This window comes from Moschus berezovskii, chromosome 14 (assembly GCF_049115385.1).
Source record: "Moschus berezovskii isolate FMDL1 chromosome 14, NW_MosBer_1.0, whole genome shotgun sequence".
NCBI lineage: Eukaryota > Metazoa > Chordata > Mammalia > Artiodactyla > Moschidae > Moschus > Moschus berezovskii.
Window position 1 is genome coordinate 48,376,618 of NC_142473.1, and position 15,106 is coordinate 48,391,723.

The window sequence follows — 15,106 nt, forward strand, 5'->3', positions numbered from 1 at the left end:
ACTAAGAAACCTGGAGGGTTTGATTCAGGATTTGGCTGCCTCCCCAGAAGGAGAGGATGTGTCCTGACCCTCTAAACTTCTGAAGCAGGGGAAGAATAGCTGGGCCCCTTAGGTCAGTCAGGAAGAGATTTTGAACAGACTTGCACTGACTAATGAACCATTCACCATCTATGCTGAACCCCCCTCCTGCTGCAGGGAGGAGCTTGTGCCTTTCCTCTGAACGTCAGGTTTCCTAGGAGACAATCTCATTGAGAACTGTGAAGTCCTTGGAGACAGCAGCCAGGTCCCTTCATTTCATTATTCTAGAACAAGGCATGTTACATTGGTGCATTGAGTGTCTGCTGAATGAACTTGTGGGATGAAAAAGCCGAATCAGTTGACAGCATTTAAAAACATCATCATTTTTGTTTAGTTTGTTGTCTGCAGTATTTTTAAAGTGATTTGTAGCACAGGTCTAGGTTATCTAAGGCATTAGACCATTGCAGGTATTTTGAGATCTGAATTTTGAGATCTTTAAACTTTGGACAAGCTACCTAACCTCTCTTAGTTCTCTGTTGAGAGTTTGGAGTACAGAAAAGATACGGTCTACTTAGATTTTTTAAATTAATATGTGATTTTTAAACTTAACCACTTAAACTTAGTTCTTCCCTAAACTTTTAATTTTAACTTACAAATCTTATTCTATTTATTAATATAGAAAACTTAACAGTCACTTTAAAAGGATCTTTCATTAATATTTGAACATATTTACAGCTAATATTTGCTTTTATAAATTAATTTTAAAATAATTCAATTGTCTAGCAAATAAACATTCTAAATTACTTAAAGAACTCTTGGAAATACAGTAAGTTAAATTTATAAAAATGGAGAATCTTAAATATGTCTTAAAAGTTCCAGCACTGTTGCATTATTAGCCAGAATATGTAAAGAGCTCTTACAACTCACCAATGTAAAGATAGGCAAATAACTTGAATAGACATTTCTCCAGATAAGATACTATCACTAATATTTAGGGAAATACAAGTCAAAACCATGATGAGATATGACCTTACATTTGTTAGCATGGCTGCTATTAAAATAAAGAACAGAAAATAACAAGTGTTTGTGAGGATGTGGAGAAATTGCAATCCTGTGCACCGTTGGTGGGAATATAAAACGGTGCAGATTCCATGGAAAACAGTATTGTGTTTCCTCAAAAAATTTTAAAATAGAATTACCAGCAATTCCACTTCGGGAGTTAAAAGCAGGGACTAGAAGAGATATTTTTGTGCCTGTGTTCATAGCAGCATTCTTTGCAACACCAAAATGTGGAAGGAACCTAAGTGTCCTGGACAGATGAATGGATAAACAAATGTGGTATCTACTTGAAATATTATTAAGCCTTGATAAGGAAGGAAATTCTGACAAATGCTACAACGTGAGTGACCTTTAAGAATATTATATTAAATAAGCCAGTCACAAAAAGACAAATATTCTATGATTCTGCTTACATGAGGTACGTAAAGTAGCTAAATTTACAGAGATAGAATGGGGATTGCCAAAGGTGGAGGAAGGAGGGAATGGAGAATTGTTTAACGATATAGAGTTTCAGTTTTGTGTTTTTAAAATATTTTATTGGCGCATTGCTGATTTACAATGTTGTTAGTTTCAAGTTTTGCCCATTTTTTAAATCAGGATTTTGTTGAGTTGTATGACAACTTTATATATTCTGGACGCTAGTCCCTTATCAGATAAATGACTTGCAAATATTTTCTCCCTTTCCATGGGTTGCCTTTTTGTTTTGTTGATAGTGTGCTATCAACACAGTGAAAGTTTAAAATTTTAGAGTCCCATGTACCTATCTTTTGTTGTCTGTGCTTTTGATGTCATACCCAGGAAATTATTGTCAAATCCATTGTCATAAAACTTTCCTCCTATGTTTTCTTCTAAGAGTTTTATAGTTGAAACTCTCATGTTTAGGTCTTTGGCCTCACTTAAGATTTCTACCATGAACTAATTATGCATATCTCAAGGCTTTGTTTGACTCTAAAATCAGAAACATTCAAAAACAAAGATCATGGCATCTGGCCCCATCAGTTCATGGCAAAGAGATGGGGAAACAATGGAAACAAGTGATAGACTTCATTTTCTTGGGCTCCAAAATCACTGCAGATGGTGACTTCAGCCATGAAATTAAAAGATGCTTCCCCCTTGGAAGAAAAGCTATGACAAACCTAGACAACTATTAAAAAGCAGAGATACTACTTTGCTGACAAAGGTCCGTATAGTCAAAGCTATGGTTTTTCTAGTAGTCATGTATGGATGTGAGAGCTGGACCGTAAAGAAGGCTGAGCGCCGAAGAATTGATACTTTTGAACTGTGGTGTTAAAGAAGACTCTTGAGTCCTTTGGACAGCAAGGAGATAAAACCAGTCAATCATAAAGGAAATCAACCCTGAATATTCATTGGAAGGACTGATGCTGAAACTGAAGCTCTAATACTTTGGCCACCTGATGAGAAGAGCCGACCCATTAGAAAAAACCCTGATGCTAGAAAAGATTGAAGACAGGAGAAGGGGATGACAGAGGATGAGATAGATAGATGGTATCACCAACTCAATGGACATGAGTCTGAGCAAGCTTCGGGAGATGGTGAAGGACAGGGAAGCCTGGTGTGCAGTCCATGGGGTTTCAAAGAGTTGGACATGACCGAGCAACTGAAGAGCAATAACAAAAGTCAGAAAACTAAATTCATACTAATGACAATTATTAGAATCATGGTGTTTGTTGCCAAGTTATTCTAAGTGCAAGGAAGAATGAAAATATAAGCTTTGGTGTCAATATATCTGGGCATCTGAGTATGAGTCCTAATCTGCATGTGTGTTCAGTTGCTCAGTCGTATCCCACTTTTTGCAACTCCATGGGTTGCAACCTGACAGGCTTCTCTGTCCATGGAATTTTCCAGGCAAGAATACTGGAGTGGGCTGTCATTTCTTTGTCCAGAGGATCTTCGAACCCACATCTCTTGTGTCTCCTACATTGGCAGGTGGATTCTTTACCATTGAGTCACCTGGGAAGACCCAAGTCCTAATCTACCTACCACTGAATAGTTGCATAGTTTGGTAAGTTTTCCTGCCTGTAAAATGGAGATAATAATTGTAATTAATTTATAGGGTTGTTATGAAGAGTAAGTGAGAACATACACAGAAAACATTCTGTACTGTATGCCTCGGATGTAGTAAGAGACCAAGAAATGTGGAAAATGCCATTATGTAGAACTTGTGAAACAGGTGGAAAAATCTGTTAAATGTGAATATGCTTGATTTGGAATCAGGCAGTTTCTTGAATATGCTGCATCTTGCATTATTTAGTATGTTCTATGGAAGGACTGATGCTGAAACTGAAACTCAAATACTTTGGCCACCTCATGCGACGGGTTGGCTCACTTGAAGAGACTCTGATGCTGGGAGGGATTGGGGGTGGGAGGAGATGGGGACTACAGAGAATGAGATGGATGGATGGCATCACTGACTCGATGGACATGAGTTTGAGTGAACTCTGGGGTCTGGTGATAGATAGGGAGGCCTGGCGTGCTGTGATTCATGGGGTCACGGAGAGTCGGACACAACTGAGCGACTGAACTGAACTGAACTGATGGTCTGGCCAAGCTGTTGTTACCTTCCATATTTGCATTTGTGGGTCAGAGTGGAATAAGCTTCCTCTGCTACTTGGAGGATTTATGACTCTCTGCTTTGTGCTATTTGTTGGTTCATATGTCTATCTCCTTCACAGGTAGTTACTGACTTTTATATACCAGACCCTATGGTATTTAGGGCGCTGAGATGAAAAGACCAGGCCCTCGGCTTCAAGGAACTCATATTCTATTGAAAGGCAGATAATAATACAGTGTTGTAGGAATGTGAAGGAAAGACTCTTTAGTTTAGGCAAAGGAGCAATACCTCTGGGAGGTTCTCAGTGCACGAGGACTGGTGGGTATCAGTTGCTGAGTAAATGTTTTCTGAAGGACTAAAAGAATGGCACCCAAATGAGCTGACTGATGAAAAGCAGAGATGTCACCTAGTTCTGGCAAGTCCAGTGTGATACCCAATACCTGAACTTAGATTTCTGATACTTAATTTGAGAAGCCAGGCTTTGGGAGTCTCATTCTTTGCAAAGAGCTTTTAGCACCTCCACTTTATCCAAGCAGAGTAGGATTACAGACTTGCTAAAAGGCTTATCCTACTTCTGCCAATCTGCGATTTTCAAATGTCACATATGGGAATAGGTAAAGGGTTAGCAGGGGAGATGGATAGAGGCTGAAGAATTAAATAGACCGTTAGCTTCAATGCCTCCAGACACATGGGGCCACGTGGCATGGGGATGAGTCTATTTCCATAAATCTGTTCCTCCTGGTTGTTGGGCACAGCCAAGCAGTTGCCATGTTGAATGGAAGCAGGACTATGCCTGAGATCAGGGTCTTTCCAGCTGATTTTTAACTCTAATCCCTCAGTGGAGCCTCCCCAGACCTGCATGTTTGCAGTGGGGCCCAGCACAGGCGGAGGGCATGAAGTGGGCATCTTCTCATTCAGCTGGACTGTGCCTTGCATCTCTGCAATGCCACGTCCAACACAGACCCTGACACTGGCTGAGGGCTTAAGTGAATACTTATTGAACAAATGATAAGCAGTGGGTCCACAAAAATATCCCATGGCTCTTGACCGAAAGGAAACATTTTTCCAGTTATGACACTGCCCCTTTCTATTCCTCAAGTTGTGAGGTGCAAATCATATTTATCAAGCATCTTCTGGTTGCGAGAGGCTATATGGAGTATTTATGCCTGTATTATCTTTTCTAAACTTCACAACAACCCTCTAACATAGGTATTATCCCCATTTTACAGATGAAAAACCTGGGAATTGTGATTATGTAGCATATTAAAAAGCAGAGACATTACTTTGCCAACAAAGGTCCGTCTAGTCAAGGCTATGGTTTTTCCAGTGGTCATGTATGGATGTGAGAGTTGGACTGTGAAGAAAACTGAGCGCCGAAGAATTGATGCTTTTGAACTGTGGTGTTGGAGAAGACTCTTGAGAGTCCCTTGGACTGCAAGGAGATCCAACCAGTCCATTCTAAAGGAGATCAATCCTGGGTGTTCATTGGAAGGACTTATGCTAAAGCTGAAACTCCAATACTTTGGCCACCTCATGCGAGGAGTTGACTCACTGGAAAAGACTCTGATGCTGGGAGGGATTGGGGGCAGGAGGAGAAGGGGACGACAGAGAATGAAATGGCTGGATGGCATCACTGACTCGATGGACGTGAGTTTGAGTGAACTCTGGGAGTTGGTGATGGACAGGGAGGCCTGGCGTGCTGTGATTCGTGGGGTCTCAAAGAGTCGGACACGACTGAGCAACTGAACTGAACTGAACTGAAGGTCTAACAACTACTAAGTGTCAGGTCAGGTCAAGTCAAACTCAGTTTCATCCACCTTTGGAGCTTGTGATCTGCACTGTGACAGTTTGCTCAGGGGGAGATTCCTCACCCACTGGAATCACTGCGCTAATGGAGAGACTCAAGGGAGAATCTGAGGAAAGAACCAATCCTTCTGCCTGAGACATTGGGTGCAGATCTTCCATTAATGCAGTCACAGCCTAGTTGAAATTCTCCCCAGCAACTCCATCACACTAGGAAGTGGATCTCCATCAGGTCTTAGGCCCTGAGGAAAGCAGCTGGACCAGGTCTTTGAAAGCTAGTGATGGGGACCAAAGCAAAGGCAGTGGTATGCTGAGCACACAGAAAGGCTGGATATTGGAAATGGGTCTACTCAGCCAATGAGACTATCTACTTGGGACTGTTGGCTTTTAAACCTATTTGAAAATGGTCCCAGATCAAATTCTACCTGGAAAGTTGGCCACTGAGTCCCCAAGTGATACTTTAAATAAATGTAGCAAGCTCTGAAAGAAGCTAACATGCCTGAAGCTGTTTACTATATGCTGGGTCTGTCTTCAAAATTTTCAGGGCTCCTGTGGTTCTGGGACTCCCTGTGGCTCAGATGGTAAAGGATACACCTGCAATGCACGAGACCTGGGTTCAGTCCCTAAGTCGGGAAGATCCCCTGGAGGAGGGCATGGCAATCCACTTCAGGATTCTTGCCTGGAGAATCCCCATGGACAGAGGAGGCTGGAGGCTACAGTCCATGGGGTCACAAAGAGTCAGCTACAACGGAGTGACTAGCGTGTGTGTGCGCCCCTGCGCGCGCACACACACACATGATTATATTTGTTATTTTAGGAGAGGAAGGCTATTAATTGGATATTTCCTTCCTAGTGTAAGTAAAAGGAACATTAATCTTTCTCTTCAAATCTAATAAAACACAAATTCTTGATGTGAGACCTTGATTCTGAGATCTAGATTTCAGTCTCTTCTTGTTTGGTATCATTTTTCCCAGTATCAGTGTGGATGATCGATGGACAGAGACCCTGGTCTGGAAGTCATGGGCCCTGTAGCTTGGTTTAGACACTAATTGACTGGGTAATCCTGGGTATTCTCTGGGACTGGACTTGAAGAGCTCTAGGAACACCAAATAACCACCACAGCCTCCTGCTTCCTGAAGCTAGTGACAGGTAACAGCATACTCCTTGAAAACTACAAATGCTGAAAGGGGGAGCAATCTCTGTCCTTTCATGGGCAGGCCTTGGGGCTTTGGGAAGATGCAAAGAGAGGGACCTGATGCAAGATGCTACAACCTCAGAATCAGAGAGGGAAATGGTACTTATCTTAATGAGCTGCTCAACTGGAGGGGCTCTGATGACCTGGGGTGAGAGTGGGAGGTGGGAGTCGGGGGAGGGGTGAGGTCTCAGCAACAGAAGATTGGCAGGTGAGATGACTGCTGCTTGCTCACTCCAGGTGATGAACAGTGTGTGCAACCATTGTGGGGTCTGGTGTGGACAGTGACCCAAATTTCCCAGGTGGAAGGCAGGCTGCTGAGCTGCGTGTGCAGCAGGTGCAGAACCTGGAGTGCTGGAGCCCTATCAGCAGGATGGTTTCTTTAGTTTGTGAACAGTTTTCCTCACATTAATTGGCTCTCTAGGGCCCTGGGAGTACCACTGGTACCTCAGAACAGTACCATTACTGGGAGAACAATTCCCCTGGTGATAGGAAGGAGGCAGGCTGTGTTTTGGGGGATGTATTTGCTGCTGCCAGGACTACTTGGAAGGCTCTAGCTAGAGAGGGAGTTCAAGGTAGATGTGATTCATGGACGGGGTCTTGGAGGGGCCTCTTGTCTGCTGGAACTCTCTCATTTAAGAGAGACCAGTCATTGTTGACTGCTGTGATGGCTGGAGAGCAGGAAAGACCTATAAGAGTGTATCTCTAACCCCTCATTGAGTACATGGGACATCAGAATTCCAGGAAGTTCTAGAATTCTGCTGTCACATAATTGGTCACTTACAGAGCAAAGAAAAAAAATTCAGGTAGCTCCCTTGCTGTCAATCTAGGGCTTGTCTGGGCTTGAGGGACAGTAGGAACCACAGAGCTAGAGTAGGGTGCTGCCCTTGGTTCCCCCACTGTCCCTCAGGCCAGGCCCAGTTGGAAATTGGGACAATGGCCTTGCATAGTGTGTGTTAGTGCATCAGTTCCTGGACTGACTCTTGAGATAGGGAGTGAAAAGAGATAGAGTTGCCACTCTGTGAGATGGGCTCAGTTTCATCCTACCCGTGCTTTCTGCATTCTGCTGTGGGCATTGGCTTGACACAAGAAGCTTACTTCACAGGCACTTCCTAGGAGCATGTGCTCATCCATCTCCAGCCTGTATCCGTCACCTGGCTCTTATGCCCAGGTTCTGACTCTTGGCTCGGATCTGCTACCTAGCTCTGACTCACAGTCCCTGGATCCCCTTGCCTGACCTTAGTTCACGTAGTGCCCCACGTAGTGGGTTATGCTAGGAAATCCTCTGGCTTCAACTCTGACCACTCTCTCCTATCCTAGGCCTGAGTTTCTGGTACCTAGTTCAGTTCAGTTCAGTCGCTCGGTCGTGTCCGACTCTTTGCGACCCCATGAACCACAGCACGCCAGACCTCCCTGTCCATCACCAACTCCCAGAGTTCACTTAAACTCATGTCCATCGAGTCAGTGATGCCATCCATCCATCTCATTCTCTGTCGTCCCCTTCTCCTCCTGCCCCCAATCCCTCCCAGCATCAGAGTCTTTTCCAGTGAGTCAACTCGTCGCATGAGGTGGCCAAAGTATTGCAGTTTCAGCTTTAGCATAAGTCCTTCCAATGAACACCCAGGATCGATCTCCCTTAGAATGGACTGGTTGGATCTCCTTGCAGTCCAAGGGACTCTCAAGAGTCTTCTCCAGCACCACAGTTCAAAAGCATCAATTCTTTGGTGATCAGCTTTCTTCACAGACTAAAGGGCTCTTAATTGCTTGTAGTTTAGAACAGAAGCTTAGCCGTGGGCTTTAAGGCGCTTCCCTATCTGACCCTGCACTAATTTTATTCAAAAAACCTCATCTGTCATTCCTCTGCATGGGCTTTACATTCATTCCCCACAGGGCCTCACACTTTGTCATCTGTTATCCTCTGTTTATGGTGTCCCCCGCTTCTGAAATGCCCTTTCCTTGTTAAGTTACATCCTCCCAAAGTGAAAGTGCTAGCTTAGTCATTTCCAACTCTCTGTGGCCCCAGAAGTCTGTAGCCCGCCAGGCTCCTCTGTCCATGGAATTCTCCAGGCAAGAATACTGGATTGAGTAGTATTCCCGGCCCAGGGATTGAACCCCAGTGTCCTGCATTGCAGACAGATTCTTTACCATCTGAGCCAACACAGAAGCCCCCAAACTGAAGATCTAGCTGAAATGTGACCCAGCAGAACTAGAGCATACAGGGATGGCAGTTGGCTTTGGAGTAAGTAGGTTCCCCATTATTGGAATTGAACCCCTAAGGGTGAGACTGAAACATGTTAGCTCTTGCTTTAGGTCAGGGATCAGCAGACCTTTTCTGTATAGATAGGAAGTAATTTTGGGCTTTGCCTCATAGAGGCTCTGTTACAACTACTCAACTCTGCCATTGCAGCACAAAAGCAGTCATAGGCAATATCAAAATAAATGGGCATGACTGTCCTAATAGAAGTTTATTTACAAAAACAGATGAATTAGTTTTCTGACCCTTGTTTTAGGCTCTGCTTGGGGAAATTGGGGAAATTTGAACCTGTGGGTGGCATCAAATAGAAATAGCTGCATAGGAGCCAGACAGGGCCAAAAGATATGGAAGGGAATCACAGGCAAGGGGTGGTGTTAGGATGAGGGGCAGGGAGGGGACAGCAGGAGGAACAGAAGGGAGTTTTAGCACATATATAGGATTACTTGACGGAGAGAAGTAGGAACTCTGTTTGGAAAGGGAATTTAGGGCCAAATTCCCTTTCCAAACAAAAGGATCTTAACCAATTTAGGCTGTTCGGTAGACAGTACGGAGACATTGAAGGTTTGGGGTCAGTGGAATATAATCAAATCTGTATTTTTGAAAAATCATTCAGGCTTACTGAAAAGAATGATGACAGGAGACAAGATATAGAAAGACCTGCTAGGAGGCTACTGTAGTTGTCCAGGCAACGGGTTCGAGATTTCTGGTCCCTTGAACCAGTGCTGGTCTGTATGTGTGTGCTAAGTCGCTTCAGTCATGTCGGACTCTTTGCGGCCCTTTGGACTATAGGCTACCAAGCTCCTCTATCCATGGGATTCTCCAGGTAAGAATACTGAAGTTGGTTCCCATGCCCTCCTCCAAGGGATCTTCCCGACCCAAGGATCGAACCCTCGTCGTCCCTTATATCTTTTGCATTGGCAGACAGGTCCTTTACCACTAGCGCCACCTGGCAGATATATAGATCCATCTATCTATCTCTCTGATCTGGATGCCTAAGAATTATTTTGGAAACTTGCTAAAAATATAGACTCCTGGTCCCGTACCCACACCCAGGAGATTTGGGTTTGGTTGATAGGGAATTTCTAATAAACCTTCCAGATTTGTAAATCATTGGTCCAGTGAGGCAGAATGAGGCCTGATCTTTTTAAGAGGCTATGGATGCCACAGAAAGTAAAATACAGGTACTGCTTCCTCCTCCTGCTACCTTTGTCTGTGCATGGCAGCCTGTGCATGTTTTCCGTCACACGCACCACCACTCTGCTCAGCATCCCACTTTGGTCTTGTTGTATTGGTTCTCTTTGAAACAATTCTTCTGTCCCTTTCCACTTCTGTCCTCATTTAGGCTCCCATTTAACCTCTTCCCTACTCCCACTCCCCTCTCCCGTCTCCAGTCCATCAGTATTATTCAGTCACGTCTGACTTTGCAACCCCGTGGACTAGAGCCCACCAAGCTCCTCTGTCCATGGGATTCTCCAGGCAAGAATACTGGAGTGGGTAGCCATTACCTTCTCCAGGGGATCTTCCCCACCCAGGAATCGAACCCGGGGCTTCCGCATTGCAGGCAGAGCCACCAGGGAAGCCCTAGTCCATCAAGGCAGTCATAAAGCCCAGTCTGTCAGTCTTCAGAGCCTTTTTGGGTGGCCTCTGCTTTTAGGATAAAGGCTCCTTGGCTCAGCAGGCAGGGCTCTTCAGGAGCATGCTCTCCTGCCAGTCTTTCCAAGCTCATTCCCGTCACTTTTCCCTCTGTGCTCTTGAAAATGTTCCTGTACTCTGGGCTTTTGCAATTATCCCAGACTTGTAGTCTTGACCCATCCTCACATCTTCCCTCTAACTTGACCCTGTTTTTCCTTGCTGTTTCTCTCCCAGCTTGTGTGTGACTGTATCTCCCTGGGGGGAGGGGGAGGGTTGGCTGCCAGGGACACCTCTCAGGACCTTTGTGCGCTGCAAATGTGTGTCTTCATCTGAAGTCCTAATCCTCTGCTGTGACGGACATTTGGTCTCTATGGCAACTGACTGTGACGTCACAGGATAAGGACTTCAGGTGAAGTGGCAGGAGCAGGTGAGTGTGTAGGAGACAGATTTTAATGTCTGTCGGAGCCCCCTCACCCCCACCCTCCTTCTGTGCCGGGGGCATGGAGGGCTATCTTGGGCTCCTGCTGATTTTTGGAACGCCGCGGTGAGAGTGTGTGCCTGGCATCTGCGTGCTGCAGTAGTGTGGGGCTGACAGAGTGTGTCAACTTGAGCTCTGGCTGTGCCGGCACCGCTGCTGCGTGAGCCTGTTATTCCATTCTGGATTGCTATTTTGATACCCAGATTGCATCATTCTTCCTACGTATAAACAGGGGGTCCCCAGGGCCCTGCAGCTACTCACTTCTCCACCAACACTGTTGTTGTGATGAGCTCTATTTAAATGAGCTGCCGGATCGGGGCAGGTTCCAGCCACACATGATCACTGTCATTTTGGGGAACATGGAGGGCTGAAGGATTTTTGGATCGAGTCCTAAAAGGCTGGGAGTGATGGCCTCCTGAGCTATGCAGAGGGCGACAGAGCTAGTTCCTGAAAGTTGAAAATCTCGTTTTCTTCCTTCTGAGGAGCTGTTCCAAGGCACCCAGAGGATTAGGAAGGAGATGCAGCTAGGAAGAGAGTCGCCTCTCTGAGGTCTCCCTCTCGCTGTTCAGTTTGGGAAAAATACTGCAGAGCCTTCGAGATAAACAGGAACAGGAGGAGTCAACCAAGCCCCTTCTTGCAGAAGCGTCTCAGGTGAGATGGAGAAACGCAGCCCTGGCTGAGGATGCATCAGGGAGAGGAGGAGAGGACTCAGACTGCTCCCCTTTCCCCGCCCAGTATCCAGCTCCCCGAGGCTTAGGCCCTGTAGCCCAGCTGGCTGCAGCGTGCAGGGTGGGTGTTCCTGGGCACTTGGTAAGCAACATCCTCTGGGACCTGTGGTGGGCTCACCTGTCGCTCTTCTGACTTCTCCCCCAGGTGTTGCTCTAGTCACAGGGCAGCAGGCACCACAGGTAAGCCTGCTAGCAGCCAGGGGTAGGAGCAGAATCACCTTAGGATCGAAATCTGTCTTTCTAACAGGGAGGGGGCATCTGGGGAGTGGGTGCAACATGTTTCTTAAAGGTGGTGCTGCTGCTATGAGCTTTGGGCTAGAGGAAGGCTTTGGGGGCTCATGTGGTGGGGGCCTTAGCTGATGCCCAGTACCCTGGGGCTGCCTTGGGTGGGAGGGCAGGAGTGGTTAGTGAGGAGGATATATCCTGCCAGAGGATATAACTAGAGAGTTTTTCCTCCTTGTATAACGTCTGGTAGAGGCATAGAGAGGTAGAATGTCTTACTTGTGGCTGCAGAGGTAATCAGGGACTGCTCAGGGGTCCAGGGTACCGTCTATGGTTTACAGGGACCTGTGGTTTTTTTAGCTATGTCCCTCCCTCTCTCTGGGCCTTTGTGTCACCATCTTTATGGTGAGGGAATTGATCTAGGTGAACAGTGGGAAAAGCTATGTCTGGAAGCTAGGTTTGTGCAGCTTTGGTTCTACAGGTGAGAGCTGGCAGTAGAACATCAGTCTTCTCCAGACGATGCCACTGCTCTGTTGGAGTCAGAGTATGGGCCCCAGCTGCAAAGTTTCAGGGAGCTCTGGCCAAGAGCTTTAGAATGAAGGACTTTTTTAACCCTCAGAGGGATGATTAGCACTGAGTTCAGGCTTATGTGCACGTGTCCCTACCTGTTGAGCCAGGCTGACCCAGTGCTAGTTTTCTGAGACCTCTTTGGGAATTCTCTCCCACCCCAGCCCTATGCCTAGGTTGCCTTGGTCCTGCCCTTCATATCTGAGGGTAGACTCCCCTCACCAAGTTCTGGGCTTATCGCACTCTAGGCAGCAGCAGCGGTTGTAGTGCCAGATCCCAGGCTGCTCCCTAAGTCTGCTCACGGGTCCTTCTGTGAAGCTGGGAGTTCTGGGAGGCAAATTGTGTCCCCCAATTCCCTACCACCCCGCTGGGGACCTGGGATGAGGACACCCTTCTGTCTGTTTCTCCTCTCTGCCAGAGGGGAAATACATAACAACTGCACTCAGAATCTTTCTTAACTTGCTGAAGCCTCTTTAAGACGGGGTAAGCCTACCTTTCTCAGCTGCTGAGATGCAGGGGCCGGTCTATCAGGCTCAGCCACAGGGGGAAGGGGTACTCACTCTACAGCATTGGTTCTCAAACTTGGTTGTACGTTGTAATCACCTGGGGAATTTTAAAAAATACTGCTGCCTGGCTCCCACCTCCTGAAACTGGTTTAATTGACATGGGCTGTGGACTAGGCATCAGGATGTTTAAAAGTACCTCATATGATTCAAATACGTAACAGAGTTTGAGAACCACTCATCTACAGAATGAAACTGCCCCCAGATTTATTTTTCAAGGCAGAAAAACTCTGCTTCATTTGCCTTTTCTCAAATATCATATTTCTTAAAACTATAAGCATCGCTGGGGCTGTCTCCCAGCTCTTCCTGGATTTCAAATTCAAAGCTGGGTCCAGATCATCTTTAGAGTTCGATCATTATTATGGAATATTTTACTTATAATCAAATTATTTAGCTAGTTAAAATTAAAATTACCTTGTTTGTTTACACTTGAGTTGACAGTGAAAAGTGAAAGTGTAGTCGCTTTCTGTCCATGGAATTCTCTAGGCAGGAATACTGAATTGGATTGCCATTTCCTTATCCAAACACTTGAATTAGAGAGGAGTATAGCGACATGGGCAGGGGTGAGTTTTAGAGGTGGACAGACCTGGGTTCCAGTTGAAGTTCTGTCCCCACTTTCTGTGATCTTCCGTAGGTGACAACTTCTTGGAGCCTCAGTCTACCCAACTCTGGAATGGGGATAATGCCTACCTCTGTGTGGTGGATTGACAGTTAAATAAACCTGTAAAGTGCCTAATATAGGGAGTGGTGGTAAAAGAATAATCTGCCTTACCCTCCCAGAGCCCAGAAGTGCTCACTCTTGTGACAGAGGGACTGAACAGTCTCAGTTTTCAGAGGACCTCTGGTACCTGTGAGTTCTTCACTCTGGAAGCAGAAGCGCTTTGGGGATGGTTGTGTGGCTTTTGGGCCCTGGTCCTCCATTTCTCAGAACGGATGTTCCTCTGTGTGAAATAAAAGCTCAATGCTGTTGCTTGAAAAATTCAAGTAGAAAAATAAAAGCAATATATCTAAACAATATTTTATGTAATTTGTGATTTAAATAACTAAATTAATATTAAATATTATAAACTGTCTTAATAACTAAATGTTAAATATTGTAAATTTTTATTTGGTCATTTTATATATATGCACAGCTCTAAGAGTTTATGTATTCCAGTTGTCAAAAAAAGAACTTTGTTTTGGTATCCTCATTGAAAAATGGGGAATCTTCTTTAAAAAACAAAAAGCTCAAGGTTGACACAGCTTGATGGGGGCTAGGGAGGCTATGGACCTCCTGAGGGAAGATGAGAATTCCTGGGCAAAATATGACACAGAGAGCCCATGTCATCCGTGTCTCCTCTGGGCCCTCCAGCTCTCCTGGAACCCGGGTGCCGCTGCCGCTGTGGTTCTCCAGCTCTGCTGTCAGCTGCAGTAGCCCCTCTTCAGACACGAGGAGCTATTCGGTCCAGGCCTCCCTCAGCCACAAGCCTGTCCCTGACTTGCTGGCAAGGGTGGTCTGTCTCTTCCCATCTTGCCCAGGGGAATTTATTTCTGAAGCCTAGTTGCAGAGGAGGAGGGTTGAGAAATCCATGTGTGTGTGTGTGTGTGTGTGTGTGTTAGTCACACTCAGTCGTGTCTGACTCTTTGTGATTCTATGGATTGTAGCCCACCAGGCTACTCTGTCTATGAGATTCTCCAGGCGAGAATACTGGAGTGGGTTGCCATTCTCTTCTCCAGAGGGATCTTCCCGATCCAGGGATCGAACTCAGGTCTCCTGCATTGCAGGCAGATTCTTCACTGTCTGATCTACCAGGGAAGCCTGGGTAATCCATACTTCCCTGCTATTGCCATTCTTCTCACTTAAGGATATAGAAAGTGTGATTCAGAGAAAAGGGGCACTGATTTTAGGCTGCACAGTTAATGACAGTCTTGAACCTGGAACCCACATCTCCCAATTCACAGCCTTTCCTAAGGCCCACACCTCTGCTCTGAATCAGACCTGATTCCTTTATTTTCCTGGGCTGGTTTTTTCCACCACC

At 45.7% G+C, this 15,106-nt stretch overlaps 1 protein-coding gene across 5 annotated transcripts in view; it reads left to right on the forward strand.

Moving 5' to 3' along the window:
* The window catches only part of TRIM66 (tripartite motif containing 66), a 56,392-nt gene that overhangs the window by 1,478 nt on the left and 39,808 nt on the right, over positions 1–15,106 (forward strand). For 3 of the 5 annotated variants that reach the window (XM_088843102.1, XM_088843098.1, XM_088843097.1), the window contains one exon: positions 3,025–3,100. The gene's annotated coding sequence lies outside the window, so the exon portion shown is untranslated. Of the gene's footprint in view, positions 1–1,924; positions 3,101–11,287; positions 11,660–15,106 lie in introns of those variants that run through there. The other 2 variants (XM_088843099.1, XM_088843100.1) reach the window with 2 other exon arrangements.